Source organism: Centropristis striata, chromosome 9 (assembly GCF_030273125.1).
Source record: "Centropristis striata isolate RG_2023a ecotype Rhode Island chromosome 9, C.striata_1.0, whole genome shotgun sequence".
Classification (NCBI taxonomy): Eukaryota; Metazoa; Chordata; class Actinopteri; order Perciformes; family Serranidae; genus Centropristis; species Centropristis striata.
Window position 1 is genome coordinate 15,730,336 of NC_081525.1, and position 14,915 is coordinate 15,745,250.

The 14,915-nt window shown below is 37.8% G+C and overlaps 1 long non-coding RNA gene across 1 annotated transcript; it reads left to right on the forward strand.

Annotated features, from left to right (window-relative positions):
- Positions 1–445: 445 nt before the first annotated feature.
- LOC131977747 (uncharacterized) lies at positions 446–2,334 on the forward strand. The gene is made up of 2 exons (XR_009394908.1): positions 446–1,768; positions 1,887–2,334. It is a non-coding gene; the product is annotated as an uncharacterized LOC131977747 (long non-coding RNA).
- The last annotated feature ends 12,581 nt before the right edge of the window (positions 2,335–14,915 follow it).

The window sequence follows — 14,915 nt, forward strand, 5'->3', positions numbered from 1 at the left end:
CTGTTTAAGTAACTTTAATATAAAAATGTTTGAGATAGAATCTACTTATTTTAAGAACATTTAATATAATCTTTATGTGTATGTAATTCTAAATCAAGAGAATTTTGAATGAATCCAACACAATAGAATTAGTCTGTTTTTAATTGACAGGCACTTCCTGTTAAGTTGTTATTAACTCAACTTGTAACGTAGTTAGATTTAATTAATAATATTGCGTGCAATCTGTTGCCTTAATTTTATTGAGTAGCTATTATTTATCTTTTTTTACAGTGTACCCGATATCCAGGAATCTACTACTGCAAGCAGTCAACTCTAGGATCTGAGTACTCCTACATCTTCCACCCTCATCCTCCTTCCCAAGGCAGGTGAAAGAAGTACATGTGGGACAGTGTCTGCTTTAGCAGCTGCCAGTCAGGAATAAGCAGGTGTCTATGGTTCTGCAATACCAGAAAACAACAGAAATCACATTGTGGTGTGAAGCAGATTAAAGTCGACAGCAAAACATCTCCTGATTTAACTCCACATATCCGAAACCAACTCTGCAACTATGCCCCAACAACTGGCAGCCCACCTGCGTACCCAACGTGTGCTAAGGCTGCATTACTGTAGCATGGTTCCACTATCTACTTGACTCGTAGTCCCAAAAAATGCCCCAAGACCTTTGCTTGCCCATCTTGGATGCAGATATTACCAACAATGTATAAATATAAAAAAAAATTTTGTTTGGTGTAATTGATTTGCATGCTAGAATATTTTTTCGAAAGGTTATAGTTGCTATTAGTTCTGTCAGACAGAATGCAAATATTATGTGGCGAAAAAGTTGGTCATTTTTTTACCTGAAATTTAGTACGATGAAAAAAATTGTTAACCAATTTTGTTGTATTGTATATGAGATATAAAACAATAACATGGGGCCTTTTTAACCACTTTCAACCTTGATCCACCCCTTACGTTCTTACCTTTCAGATTATAAACCAGAGACATTTACACATCGTGACTGTTAATCAGAGAGACCTCAAATTACGCTAAAAGGAACTTGTGTTAAATACTTAAAACATAACTTATCTTTTGTGTTTATTCAAGAGTATATTTCATTTTAATCAGTTAATTATTAATTGAAAAACTTATTTTGAAGAAGTTCCACTTTCTTAATGCCATACAGAGCTTCAGGTAATATATTAAATACCGTCATGATGACAACTGTGATGTTATTCACTGTTAAACTACAATCTGCATTTGGTTTAAAAAAATTCTCCAGTGAAATAACAGCTGTTCTTTTTGAGTAAAATATCCATGATAACACTTATGACACATTTATACTCACTCATTAACTCTCATTATAGCCTAAAGCCATATCTCATCAGTGGACATAATTTGTCTGTTGGAGTGTGTGCCCAGCATTGACATTCAGGCTCTGTCGGTGCTTTTTAATTATTGGAAAAATACTTTTTAATAAATACGACACAGGATATTGTGGAATTTAATGTTTTGATTAATTGGATTTGGTGGTTATATTACAGTGTGGATGCCCAGAGACAAATGTGGCATTTACTGGAAAAGCTTGGTAGTCAACTGCCCGAGTCAAGAAAAAGAAATGATATAATGATATAAATACAAATAGATACATAAGCGTATGCATTAGATACATTTTGACGTTGAGAATTTTACACAACCCCTCTTTTTATCTCTCACCATAAGGCTACCGGTGCCTCCACTGAGTGTGAGACCTGAGATCCTCATGACATGTTGCAAAGCTCCCGTGAGACAGGTGATGAATTATAAACTGAAATTGAAAATCAATATTCCACAGAGCTACTCCTGAATGTCTCAGAATTATACGTATCAATCAACCCCTCTTGTACCCTTTCTCTGTGTTTTGTTTACAGAATTTGTATCCTGAATTATGAAGTGGGGAACCATTACTGGACAAACATCTGCCTGTGAAAATTGGAGCCGGACAGTAGGTATTGTAAAATCGAAAACAGAGACAACTCTAATGTGAAATAACGAAAAAGAGACAGCTGAAGAATGGAAAAGCGTTTGAAGCCAGACAGACTGATGGAGGGAGAAAATACAATTCTACAAATCTGTATCAGTGAGTGATTAATTAATTTCTGTTGAATGATCTGTTCTAGCCTTGCGAGATATCAGTTCCCATTTCTTTTACACTTTTACAGAAGATCTCAAGAGACCGCCAGTTCAAAAGACGGTTCAATTTAGAGTTCCCATCGGAAATGGTTTCAGAAAGACTTTGCCATACGTTGGGCTTTGATGTGTTTTAACTGTCATAATCTCACTGTTCTGAGATGGGGAAAATAAATTCTGTTCATTTTTTTCCATTGTAAGTGCTCTTTTTTTCTCTCGACTTCACATTACATTAAAGATACTTCACAAAAAATAGGAAAGGATTATCATAGAGATATCAATGTAAAACTTAAAGGGGTTTTTTTTGGTAATATATAGCAGCTTCACAATTTTGCCTTTTTCGAAGGCACAGCAGTGGCAGGTTGTCTGAGGAGCAGGGACAGAAAAAACCTAATGGGCAACAGCTTAATGGAGGACCAGTGTGCAGAAAAAAAGTTTTCCAGCATGTATAGGGGCAGCCTATGGCATTACAAAATGTATTGTTCATTTTTTAAGGCAAGCACAGAGGGTACTTCATGGTGTTTTCTTCACTGGAAGGGCACTGCATCTCGTTTCCTTCACTGATAGGGCACCCATTAGTACACTGAATCTCCCTTTCTTCACTAGAAGGGCACTTCAGAGGGCACTGCATCTTGTTTCACTGAAACGGCACCATATAGGGCACTACATCTGTTTTTCTTTCACTGGAAGGGCACCCTGGAGGGCACTGGGGATTTAATTTTATCCAGCATAGGGGCATCTACGAGGGCACTTTTTCTGTGATTTTTTTGAGCCCCCTACCCCCTCCCTGAGCCCCCCAGTGGACCATGGTGAACAGAGCATAGGGTATGGATTAGCTGTGTATATACACTATAAAATATTAATTATAAACCTAATAAAAAAACTACCCTTTTCCTGTAAGATATACATTTGATTGAACCCCAGCTATTTATTAGTCCATAGAGCTTGACCTTGATCATCTTACAGCTGGAAGGTGACCTGGTGTCAAAGAATCAAAGAATCAGCTTTGGACCTGGTAGGTAATTTATTAATGAAAGAAAAGATTGATTTCCTGTCATATGCATTTTGTCCTGGATTTTTTTTTTAAATAGCAGTTGTCTTAAGCCCACATTATGATCCCCATGTTGCTTTCTACTAAGTGTCACATTTAGATATATGCATCCGCAGGTAGATCTTTGATAGCTGTTTATTCAAAAGCAAACAAAACTTGAAAAGAGGATATAACCTCAACTCAGAACTCTGGAGGGGTGGACTAAGATTGAAATTGGTCTGACTCTCTCTCTCTCTCTCTTGAATTGAGGGTCCATTGTAGTACGTCAAACAAAAGGTTTTTATCAGAGGCTCTTAATGTAACCCCCTCCCCTCACTCTCACGGCCACCAACTCGTTCTTCTCTTCCTCTCTTTTCTCATTCATTTATTCCACTGTGTGTGGAAATAGGCTGGGCAACAATTAATTTCAGAGTGAATTCAGGCAGGATCTATTACCCCTCTCTGCCTCTATTGCTCTAATGGAAATCTATTTCACTTCTCTTTTGTGTCCAATATAATTTAATGCCCATTTTATTAATGGCCTGAAATAATTACGGAAGGCTTTTGTGATTCTTGAGTATGTTTCATTTAATTGTGTAATAAATGTCTAATCAGGGCTCCCATCTGAAGCCATTATGGCATTAAAATTAACAATTACGCCACAAATGTCTTGGTGAATGCGTTGGGGTCTATAGAAATCGTTGCTGATAACAAGACACATATAAATCATTCATGAGAATTTTTTCAGAGAAAAGCGGAGTGAGAGATAGGAGGATGGGAGGGAGAAAAAAAGAAGTGGGGGAAGAAAAGAGGAGAAGAAAGAGGCTGAGTTTTCTTTATTCCATTGAAAAACCGGGGATGGCCAAAAGATAGGGCATTTTAAAACTGTGTCACCCTCTCCAGTTCCTTTCTTCCCGTGTCTCTCTCTATCTCCCTTTAATTTGCCTTCCTCTTTATTTTTGAAGTGACAGATTTCACTTTGGGAATTCATTAACCGTTAACTTGGGCGATAAAATATCTATCAGGCCCTCTGCCCGGTTCCTTTGCTAAGCTGCGTGGCGCTCCGGTTCATCGTTGTGGGTGACCGAAGGCAATTAAAGAGGCTTCACACTCTCTCACTCTCCCAGTGTCACTTTCTCAGTGAAAACAGGAAGGCTGCTCAACGTACCAGCAAGAATTGTTTTCTTAGTAGCCAAGTATACAAATTTCATGGTATGGCGGAACTCCATCTGCCACTAAAAACCCTCGTCAGTTCCTCTGTGTCATTTCCAAACTAATATACTACAATTGGTTTTGGTGAATCTATTTTAATAGCATAAGGTTTTGGCCTTCTTTGTTCTCTATTACCATGATGCACAAAGGGCCTCCCCGGGCAATGGATTGCACCCTGGTCCTAACCAGACTCTTTCAAGTGACAGAGTCAAGGCAGTGACTTTGATGTAGATGCCGTCTCATGTTAATAAGAGGATTGATTTTATTCTCAATCGAACACCCATTTTTGAATCAAGCAATCTTGGATAAGTTGGTTGATATCACACATCTGACTCTGGAGTTTCAACAATTCACCCACTGGCTAGTCACATCCAGCAGTGAATGAATATGATTGGTTGAAATGATTCAATACATTATATGCAATGTAGCTGTAAGTTCTGCACAGACAGCTTTTCTTGGATAAAAAGGGAAGTTTTGTTACAACCCCAGTTGGGCCTAAAATATAAATAAAATGTGATAATTTGCTAATTCTTTTTGACAATTGAAAGTTGTAGAAAGGCTATGTATTTCATGTTTACCTTTGTTGTTTTTTGTAAATGTACACATTAAATTTGATACATTCTGTTTCATTTTCATTCCAACTTTTTTTCGGAATCAGGGTTGTATTATATAAATCTCTATGTAGAGTCATTTTAGTTCCACTTTGTCACAACCATCCAATGATAGAGAATTTTTAATCTCCTAATAAGCTCTATCATCTAAACAATGTCTATCTCTATGCTATGCAGTTTGTATGATATACAGTTCCAAAATTCAATGGTTGAACAGTGAAAAATTGAGATTGGCCTTCCCTCAAAATCGTCATTATAAGAGATTTGTACATGCAACAAAATATGACGTCACATTTACGTTTTACGCTGCCATCTTGCAGACATAGTAGTAATGATCAACATGGATGCAGAGTTTAAATGGCGGATGTCACACTCACAGCAGGAGGGAAGGAGTGGAGGTGGATGAGTCGAACAAACACCCAGGAGAGCTGGGTTAATGTCAAGTGTCAAAACTTATGTGGCTTCACTTCCGGCATTTACGTACATTTATTTACTGTTCAAAACTGTCTGTTATAATTCCTAACCAGGATTTTTTTCCCTCTGAACCTAGGTCAGTGAGTTCATCGCCTAAATTCACCGAAACTGCATTCTTTCTTACAACCACAAACCCTTCGTGTATGTATAATGCAGCCTGTATTCCCCTCAAAAACGTCAGTATAGGTCGTGTGTACAAGCAGTAAATAAAAAGCTACATTGAAGTATTTCACCGACCGATGCAATGCGCCCGCCGCCATCTTGCTGACGTTACTTACTACTAAAAACTTACATTTTTTACTTATGTTTTTTATGTTAGTTACTTTTTTTTACGTAACTTGCGGCAGTCACGTGACCCTTGTAACTACTTCACTTCTGGCATTAACGTACATTTATTTCCTGTTTAAACTGTCTTTTATAATTTGTGGTACTGACACACAAACTCTTCTGCAGTTTAGGTTGGAGAACTTGTTGGTAAATTGATGTGTGTGCTATTGTGAGAACGCTCAAACAAACGTTCATGTATCATTATGGGTGGTATTGTCCAACGGTCAATTCTGTCGTTTAAGTTGGAGATCTTGTTGAAAAATGTTGACATCAACAAGCAAGGATGCATTAGAAAGCCTTCATTCCATTGGCAAAAAAATCATAATCAAAGAGCCAACATGTTTCAAACACTGTAGGTCTTCGTATGGGGGCCCTGGTTTGGGGGGCCCTCTTGTGCCCTGGGGGTTTGTTCAATTAGTAATCCAGCATTAGCCGTGTCTCCATCAACAAATTTCGATGCACATTTTGGACATTCGCATGAAAAACGCTTGATGGAAACACCAAAATTCGAAAGCATGCATAAAAGTTTTTACACTCTTGAGGTGGTTTTTGTCTTTTTTGGTTAATTTGTAAACTTGTGCCAGTATCATGATATGGGAAGATATAATTTAATCATTTGTGAAGATCGTTCAGCAGACTAAAGAAAATGATTCTGTCTACAAAAGCCAGCACATAGATGAATAGTTCTAACCTATTGGCTTTACTTATGTAATGAAAGCTCGTTGTAGATCATGTTGTCATGTAACAGAAAACATTTAGGAGCTGAAAAAGTTTGAAGTGAAACAGAGACACAGTGTCCAGGTCTGAGATAGAACGCCTCATTGAAGCTACTGACACGGTACACTTGAACCTGACTCTGGTTCACCACACTAATATGATCATTCAACAGTCTTGCAAAAGGTCACAGCTAAAATGGCGTGGTTTTTTTTCTTCCTAAGGCATGGCATAGATTTTCAAAAATTTCTGAATGTATTTTTTATCTTCCCAAAAGCCCCTGAATACACCAACAAGGCAGACTTTTCAAAAATGTAATGTAACCTTGGAGAAAAGAAAAGTTGTACTAGCAAATATCTCAGCCGCGTTTCAAGTTTCTACAAGTGGATTTTAACACTGACATACTGAAGCCACTGGAAGTCTGAAAGGTACAAACAACTGGAATCTTCACACTTGGCTTTTTATTGTGAACTATAGCTCAGGTATCTGCAGGTTATCCAACACATGATTTGAATCAACATTTCAATATATTTGTATTGTTAGTAAATGGCCACAATTTGTCTTTATCCTTTGCATTTCACTTTCTTGCCACTTGAGCAGCTGGTCGAAATGTGTAATTATTAAAGTTACAATCATTGGGTTGTCCTTGAGGTTAAGATGAATTCCATGTAACTACAACATAGAAGTCCCATTTACTTGGAGGACCTTTGTTGCATGCCATAACCACCCGTCAATTATTCTGTCTCATTCTGTCAACTATCAAATCGAGGCAAATAGAATTACTGGCTTGTGTGTGTGTGTGTGTGTGTGTGTGTGTGTGTGCGTGCGTGCGTGTGTGTGTGCCCCTGCCAACCAGCTAAGTTGCAGTTTTTATCCATGTTAGTCCAGACTTATGAAGCCATGACAGAAGACATGGTTCATATTTGGTTTTTGCTTCAAAAAAGCTTCATATTCTGATAAAAAATGGCAGCGTGGAGGCATAAAAACACATTAAAAGAAACATTATATCAGTCCCTATAGTTGATTTGCTTTACTGATATGGGTCCCATTGGAATTGATACATATCGACCACTGGGAGCAATCAAAGGCCTTGAGCAGCTATCAGAAACACCACAGTAGAAGAGCTACTCGTGGCTCTTTTTATAGCACAAATTTAGCCTCGGGGTCTGAGGAGTAAAACCAACGCATATGCCTTTAACCTGCATTCTTTCTATTGGCCAGCAGGGGGCAACTCCACTGGTGGCAAAAAAGATGCCAGATTGTATTGAAATCTATGAGAAAATGTCCCTACTTCTCACTTGATTTATTACCTCGGTAATGCAGTTGCAAGTTTCAAGTCTCATGTATTCATTTATTACCCTTAACCGATTATCTGCACTTGGATCGCAGGGGGGTAGGAGCCGATCCCAGCTGACATTGGGCGAGAGGTGGGGCGGGGCCTGGACCCTGGACAGGTCTCCAGACTACCACAGGGCTGACACATAGCGCCAGACAACCAATCATGCTCTCATTCACTTCTACGGACGATTTAGAGTCACCATTAAACCTAAGTTCATGTTTTTGGACTGTGGGAGGATGTCAGAGTACCCTGAGAGAACCCACGCTGACACAGGGAGAACATGCAAACTCCACACATAATAATATTATGGTTTCATTTAAAGTACAATATATGAAATACTTTTCTTCGGTATTATAATACTATTGGGTAGAACTGTTTTTACACAACTTTTAAAGTTAAAACTACTTCATTTATTGAAAATCTGTTAAACTGCAGGTCAATCCCTTGAGAAACTCTATGAATCAGCCTACCAAGATAGCATACTACGCTGGCAAACAACATAGTCTCTAATCCCAACCATGCCTGTATAGTGACTTTAAACTGTTAAACATATGGTTATACAGGTGTCCAAATTTTAATAATTTAAAAATCTTCTGTGCCTTAGTTAATCCTACAGCTAAAAGCTAAATATGAATCGGCTTATTGGCTAGATCACAGGAAGACAACCCCTCCTTGTCTTTATGTGTCTATTATAATATTGTATTAAACTAAAAAATGAAATATAGCTGTCTTCAATGAAAAATCTCAACCAGATACACTAGGTTATATGTAAGTGTGCATTGAATACAACAAGCAAAGCTAAAAAAAAAAAAGGTTTTGCAAAATAGCTCGGCCCTTCAAACTCCTGATGGATCCACATGAGTGAGAGCTGTGGACACCCACAGGATCTGAGAGAAAAATGCCAAAGTGAACACAAATCACTTTAACCATCTCAGCTATTTACTACATTTCTCCTTATTAGGGTTTCCTTTGTCCAAACAGATCTTCTACTATTTAATTATGCATTTAACTGATGTGCAAATTAACCTTGGCATTTTCACAAAGGCACTTGTGTCTTTGTGATCGCACCTCACCCCCCACACCCCCCTCTCCTTCTTCTTCCAACCAATTTAATTCCAAGCTCAAGATTTCATGGTCAATTTTATCTCGCTCACTCTCAAAGAGTCCATCATCAATTCTTCACAACTTTTCATGTCCCCTTTCTCTGCAGATTCACTGCGAAATTGCCTATTCAGGTTATTAAATAACTGTGACTGCTATAAATTTACGGCAACACCCTGTGCTTTGAATATGCATTTGGGATGCTGACCTCAAGCAGCAATTAGTCTTAGTCTTTGTTTATCCTTTACACAAATCACAGCTATTTTAATTCTTTATTTCACACTCCTTGTTTCAGCCAAGTCAGAGAAGTGAAACAGCCCGCACCCACCAACACAGGTCAAGTGGGTCACTTTACAACAACTCAATCTCTTCTTTTTTAACTGATATTCTGTGAAATAAAAAAATAAAGCTGCCATTATCACCAGAAATAAATCTTGGTGAATGTGTGTTTATTTTGTAAAATTATTTGATTCTTATTAAATAAAAAAAAAAGAGCCAAAGAGAACTTGTTTAGCCTCAAAGTGCCACTTACAAATCTAACTCTTAAGTTTTGTTCACACCAAACTAGGGATGGGAATAATTAATTGATGACTGATTAATGGTCGTTAAGAATTTGGTCGATCACGTGGAATTTTATCGATCTGCATATTTTTTAATTTTAATTTTATCTCTGACTGCGTATCAGTACTCACTGAACTGAAACACGGCCGAGTGGTCAGTTCTGCGGCCGTACGTCAATAAGCTGAGAATTAAGTTGGATAAAGCTATACTTCGCAAACTGAAAGTTGAAATAAAAATTATAAAACACACAGAAATACAAGTATATAATACAAGTATTAATTTAAGCAAAACTAGCTTACTGTATCAAACCTTGCTGACATGAATTACTGAGTTTAATTTATCCAAAACACACTTAAATATGCAAAATTACTGTGAAAACTAACCTACATTGAAAAACATTGAACTACTTGACGCTATCTTTACAGTATCACCTCATTTGAGGCAGTTTTATGATCGACAGGAAGTCTCTTTTTATCCTTTCAAAATAAAAGCGTCCCTTCTCAAAACAGGCTTTTGCATAGTACTGTATATATCTTTAATTTCACCAATGTACACATGTTTTATACATACTGGAGATTAATCAATTAATTGATCGTTAAAGATGCTCAAGTTAGCAGGTTTCTTCCAAACACCCATCCCTACACCAAACATGAAGCAAAATAGCGTCACACGAAAAATGCACTTCCTGTTTGGCGTGAACTCAGCATTGGCAAGTTGCTTAATTTCTAATGACCAGGGCCGGTTCTAGCCCATTGGCTGCCCTAGGCGATATTGAGATTTTGCGCCCCCCGCCCCCCGAACCACATCCATTCCATGTATTCATTCTGATATAGGTACACTATGTTATATGTATTATGCTGTACACTAATATTTGATACATGAACTACAAGCAAGGTAATGGTCTCAGAACATTTTTATTTTTAGAAACTTTGGAACTTTACCAACAACAACTGAATTGAAAATACGAATAAATAAGTGACGACACCCATGCACGTATCATATTTTATATAATATAATATTACATTTTCATTCGAAATATGGGTTGGGGCATATTCATTTAATTCAATGGGGGTTTTATTGCCCATGCTTTTTAAAAAATGTTTCGTTAATCAATGTTGTTAAAACAAAGATGTATGCTTAAGGGCGCCCCCTTGTGGCGCCCCCTGCCAATTTGGCGCCCTAGGCAGCCGCCTTGGTGGCCTGTAGGAATAACCGGCCCTGCTAATGACCATGTAAGCTTTCATGACAATTAGGTTTCTACGCCCCCGCATGCATCTATGACTGTCAAACCTCAATCATGAGGTATAATGACACAAAAGTTTGAATAAAAAAATCATCCGTATTTCGCCTAAACAGACTTTCCAATTACAAGCAATTAATGATTGAGGTTTGGCATTCAGCTATCCCTTATAGTAAATGGCCTTGAACAAAGGGGTACCACTGTGATCTAAACTGCATCGTTGTGTTTCCTGGGTTTTCTGGAATAAGGTACATTTCATGATTTTTCGTGGCGATGCTCCTCCATACTTGTCTGTACTGGCAGAACTAATAAAGATAAAGGCAATATCTTTATGACATTTAGTCACACAGTCTGAGTCCTTTCCTTTGTCTTTAAAGAGACCATGGGCTATAATTGGAGACCAGTGCACATCATCTCTCGGCTGAGAGGGTAAATGAGGGATCCCTAGACTCCAGGATTACCCTATTATTGAGAAGACGTTCCACTAAGCCTCCACCACTGACACATATTCCTGTTCTATGGCCTATTCACTTTAAAATATGTCTTGTCAGGAGGCTTACAGAAATCTACATAATCCTTTTTCATCACAATTAAAGATACCACTGAACAATAAAATTGCTTGCTCTCTGGTTTGTTTCATGTTGCTTTGAGAAAAAAGGGGTGAGGGAGACGCGGCTGAGCGTCGCTGAAGGTTGCAAAAGGCTGAAATGAATTTTGGATTGTGCCCGAGGAGAGTAAAGAACTTGATAACATCCTTTAACCTTTACAAGTGTACAGCGGTCCTGGGAAACAGGAGTGCAAAATGTTATGTTGGATGATTTGTCTCCATTTTTGGATTTATTAATAAGTCATCATTAAGAAAAGCTCCCCTTAAGACCAAAGTCTAGACTTTTGTCAGATAGAAAAGAAAGCAAGATTACTTGACTTTACTACACACACACACACACACACACACAGTCATGGAAAAAAATATTAGAACACCCCTTTTCTTCAGTTTCTTGTTAATTTTTAATGCCTGGTACAACTAAAGGTACATGATTTGATTGGCCATATATGATGATAACAACAAAAAATAGCTCATAAAGTTTAATTTAAGAGCTGATATCTGGCCATTTTCCATCGTTTTCTTGATAATAACCAAAATCATTATCAAGAAAACCACGGAAAATAGCTTGATATCAGCTCTTAAATTGAACTTTATGAGCTATTTTTGTTGATATCATAATATTTGTCCAAACAAATGTACCTTTTGTTGTACCAGGCATTAAAAATTAACAAGAAATTGTTACATGTAATATCTTTTTCTATGACTGTATATGTAGCTGATAAGATAGGTAGTGGAGAAAATATAAAATGATAAAGGAATGTTCAAAACCACTGTATTGCCATGTCACATATTTTAACTCTGAATAGGAAAACATTATCACACGTTATGTGACAAAGGATAAACACACAATTACTATCAATATTTCCATGCTAAAAATAGACACAGACACACATAACAACCGGTTTGCTTTCTTCTTGTTCCAACTAGTCTGCCCATCAGGTCTGTGCAGTGGAAAATGTGCAACAACAAACAGGATTACACTGTATGCATGTGCACCATGTGTGAGGTAGTCACCACACTGTATGTGCAGAGGATAACAGCTGTTCATTTCAACTGGATTTGCTTATGCTGCCAATGCCAATTTTCATATTATGTACAACATTATATTACTCTTCATGTCCATCAAGTAGCATGAAAACATCAAAGTCAAAAGAGATTACAGCTAGGTCACAGGTTTATATCGCCTGCAGTGGCATTTTGTGTTTGGTGCAGAGAATTAATTGCCATTAAATTACCTGAGATCGTTTTAAAAATGTATCAAGTACAGCTGATTTTTTTTTAGTAGATGTTGACCTACAATCTTCTTGTTATATCTCACTTCTTCAGTTTAGTTGCTGGCCTCAGGTGGTGATTTCCTACATGTCATAGAATGAGTGTCAACGATAGAAAAAGGTCATGGAAAGTGAATGAATGTGGACATAAAGACATATAAGTAAAGTGGAAGTGTCTTTCTCCACATCATCACTATTTTTCATTTCAGTGCGTTCTGGGCTACCAGAGCATTCAGTGAGCATCATCTTGGGAAAGCAAAAAAAAAAAAAATGCAGTTACAAGACGGAGGAAGTGATTTGCTATTTAGATTTCACACAAGAAAAATCATGAGGAAACAGACACCCACCCATAAACCCATTAGCAAGACTAAGAATCTACAGGCTGCTTATTAGCATGCTAACATCTGCCACAGGAATGAGACCTTAACCCCAGAAGTAAGTTAGCATTTTAGCACCTTTGGGTCTCTCCTCTTAAACTCCATTTGGATTTTGAATGGGTTTTCGGTCAGATGCCTGAAATAAGGTCTCAGTTAACACAAGCTTAGGAGATGTTCAAATTTTGTTGTACGACATAAATACTCCCACTTGAATTTTGGAGTTTTACGTGTCCTTACACGTATGTCAACGCTCTCTCTAGTCCGCCTCACAGCCTCCAGTCGTGCTTTCAAACTCTTGTAGATTGTAAATTATGTTAAAAAAAAAAACATTTTTAATAGACTAAAGATCCACTAGCATGTCAAAACCACTGGTTAGCTTGTTGGAGACAATAGACCCCATGACGATGCTAATTTCTGGCTTGGCCTACAAAAATACACCATTTATTTTGCTCCCTTTAGCTGTTAACTATAGCGTGATTGACTCACAGACCAATCTCCTTGTTGTGCTAACCTCAGCAAGTGTTGCTATGGCCTAAAAGTTTCCAGGCATTTGTGCTGCATTCACATGGTGTCAAAATAGTAATAAAAATCTGAAAAATTAGTTCCAACTGGGAAATTTTACCTGAATAATTTTACCTTGGGTGGGATTTTCATCACGCCGGACACAGACGGGAACTCTCTTACTAGTCCGCTTCACAGCCTCTAGTTGTGTTTTTCAGTGCTCATGCAAACAATTTATTAGGCTACGGATACGTTAGCTTGTTAAAACGGCTGGTTTGCTTGTAGGAGACCGTCTTAAGGAGTCATGTGACCGTGGTATAGTTCTCTATAGCACAACATTAGCTTTTTACTTCTGTTGGCTGCATTAACGCTTTAAACATAATAAAAGTGGTGTTCATTGGTGAAGCTTATCCTGCTGCACAAAACGCGTCAGCATCAGAAACGTGTGTTTGCCACAGAGCTTATTTTCTGCAATGATCAAAATCCAATGCAACAATCCCATAGACTAATTCTCAATAGACATCATGGAGATGCTAACTTCTGGGTTAGGCTACAAAAATACATAATTTCGTTTGCTACAAAATGCAGACTGATGGTTGTAAACAAAAGAATTGGACACATTTTTGACCTGGTGAGGGCACTCGATAAAAAGTCAGTTCTTTAGGATACTGGAGTAGTGAAGGGTCATTGGTGGCACTAGATAAAAAGTAATGGCTCATTATGCTCCGATACCAACACATGTTTTATTGCATCTATTGTTGGACTGTCTTTTAAATATCTTTTAAACAAATCCTTCTTCTTTCTGGTGTTGCTTGGTGAAAGCAGTTGTTGTCAATGCTGGAATAGCACATTTTTCAAAAGTCTTCAGTGACAGGCTCGATTTTCTAAAACCTGAACACTGGAATTATAATCTGTTGACAGGTTATTATGTGTTTTTGCCAAATGATGTCAAAGACAAACTGCCTTCCCAAGCTTCAATAGAAAATGTAATTCAAATAAATTGGAAAAAAAGGAAAGATTAAATTAGTTGTTTTTTTCTTCAGCAATTTTTCCATTTTAATGTTTTGGGAGATCTTATACAGGTTAAAAAAAAAACTTCCATCCCCACAAGCCTGATACATTATACACTGGGGCATGCTTATGGTCTTTATAAAAAAAAAAAAAAGAATGTCTAGTGGCTGTATTGCAGTGTGGTCTATTGAAGGCACGGTCAGAGTCTCAGTCCTCTAGATCAGAATCCTGTGCCTGCGGTGCGTGTGTGTGTGAAGACGTCCTTGCTCCTTGACTCCGAGGGGCCGACACCAAAACATGACATCTAACACTGACGTTCTCCTGCTTTCCTATGACCTGTAATGAAAATTTCAAAATCTAACAAGTGTCAGCCGAGTTATTAACAAGCAGGATG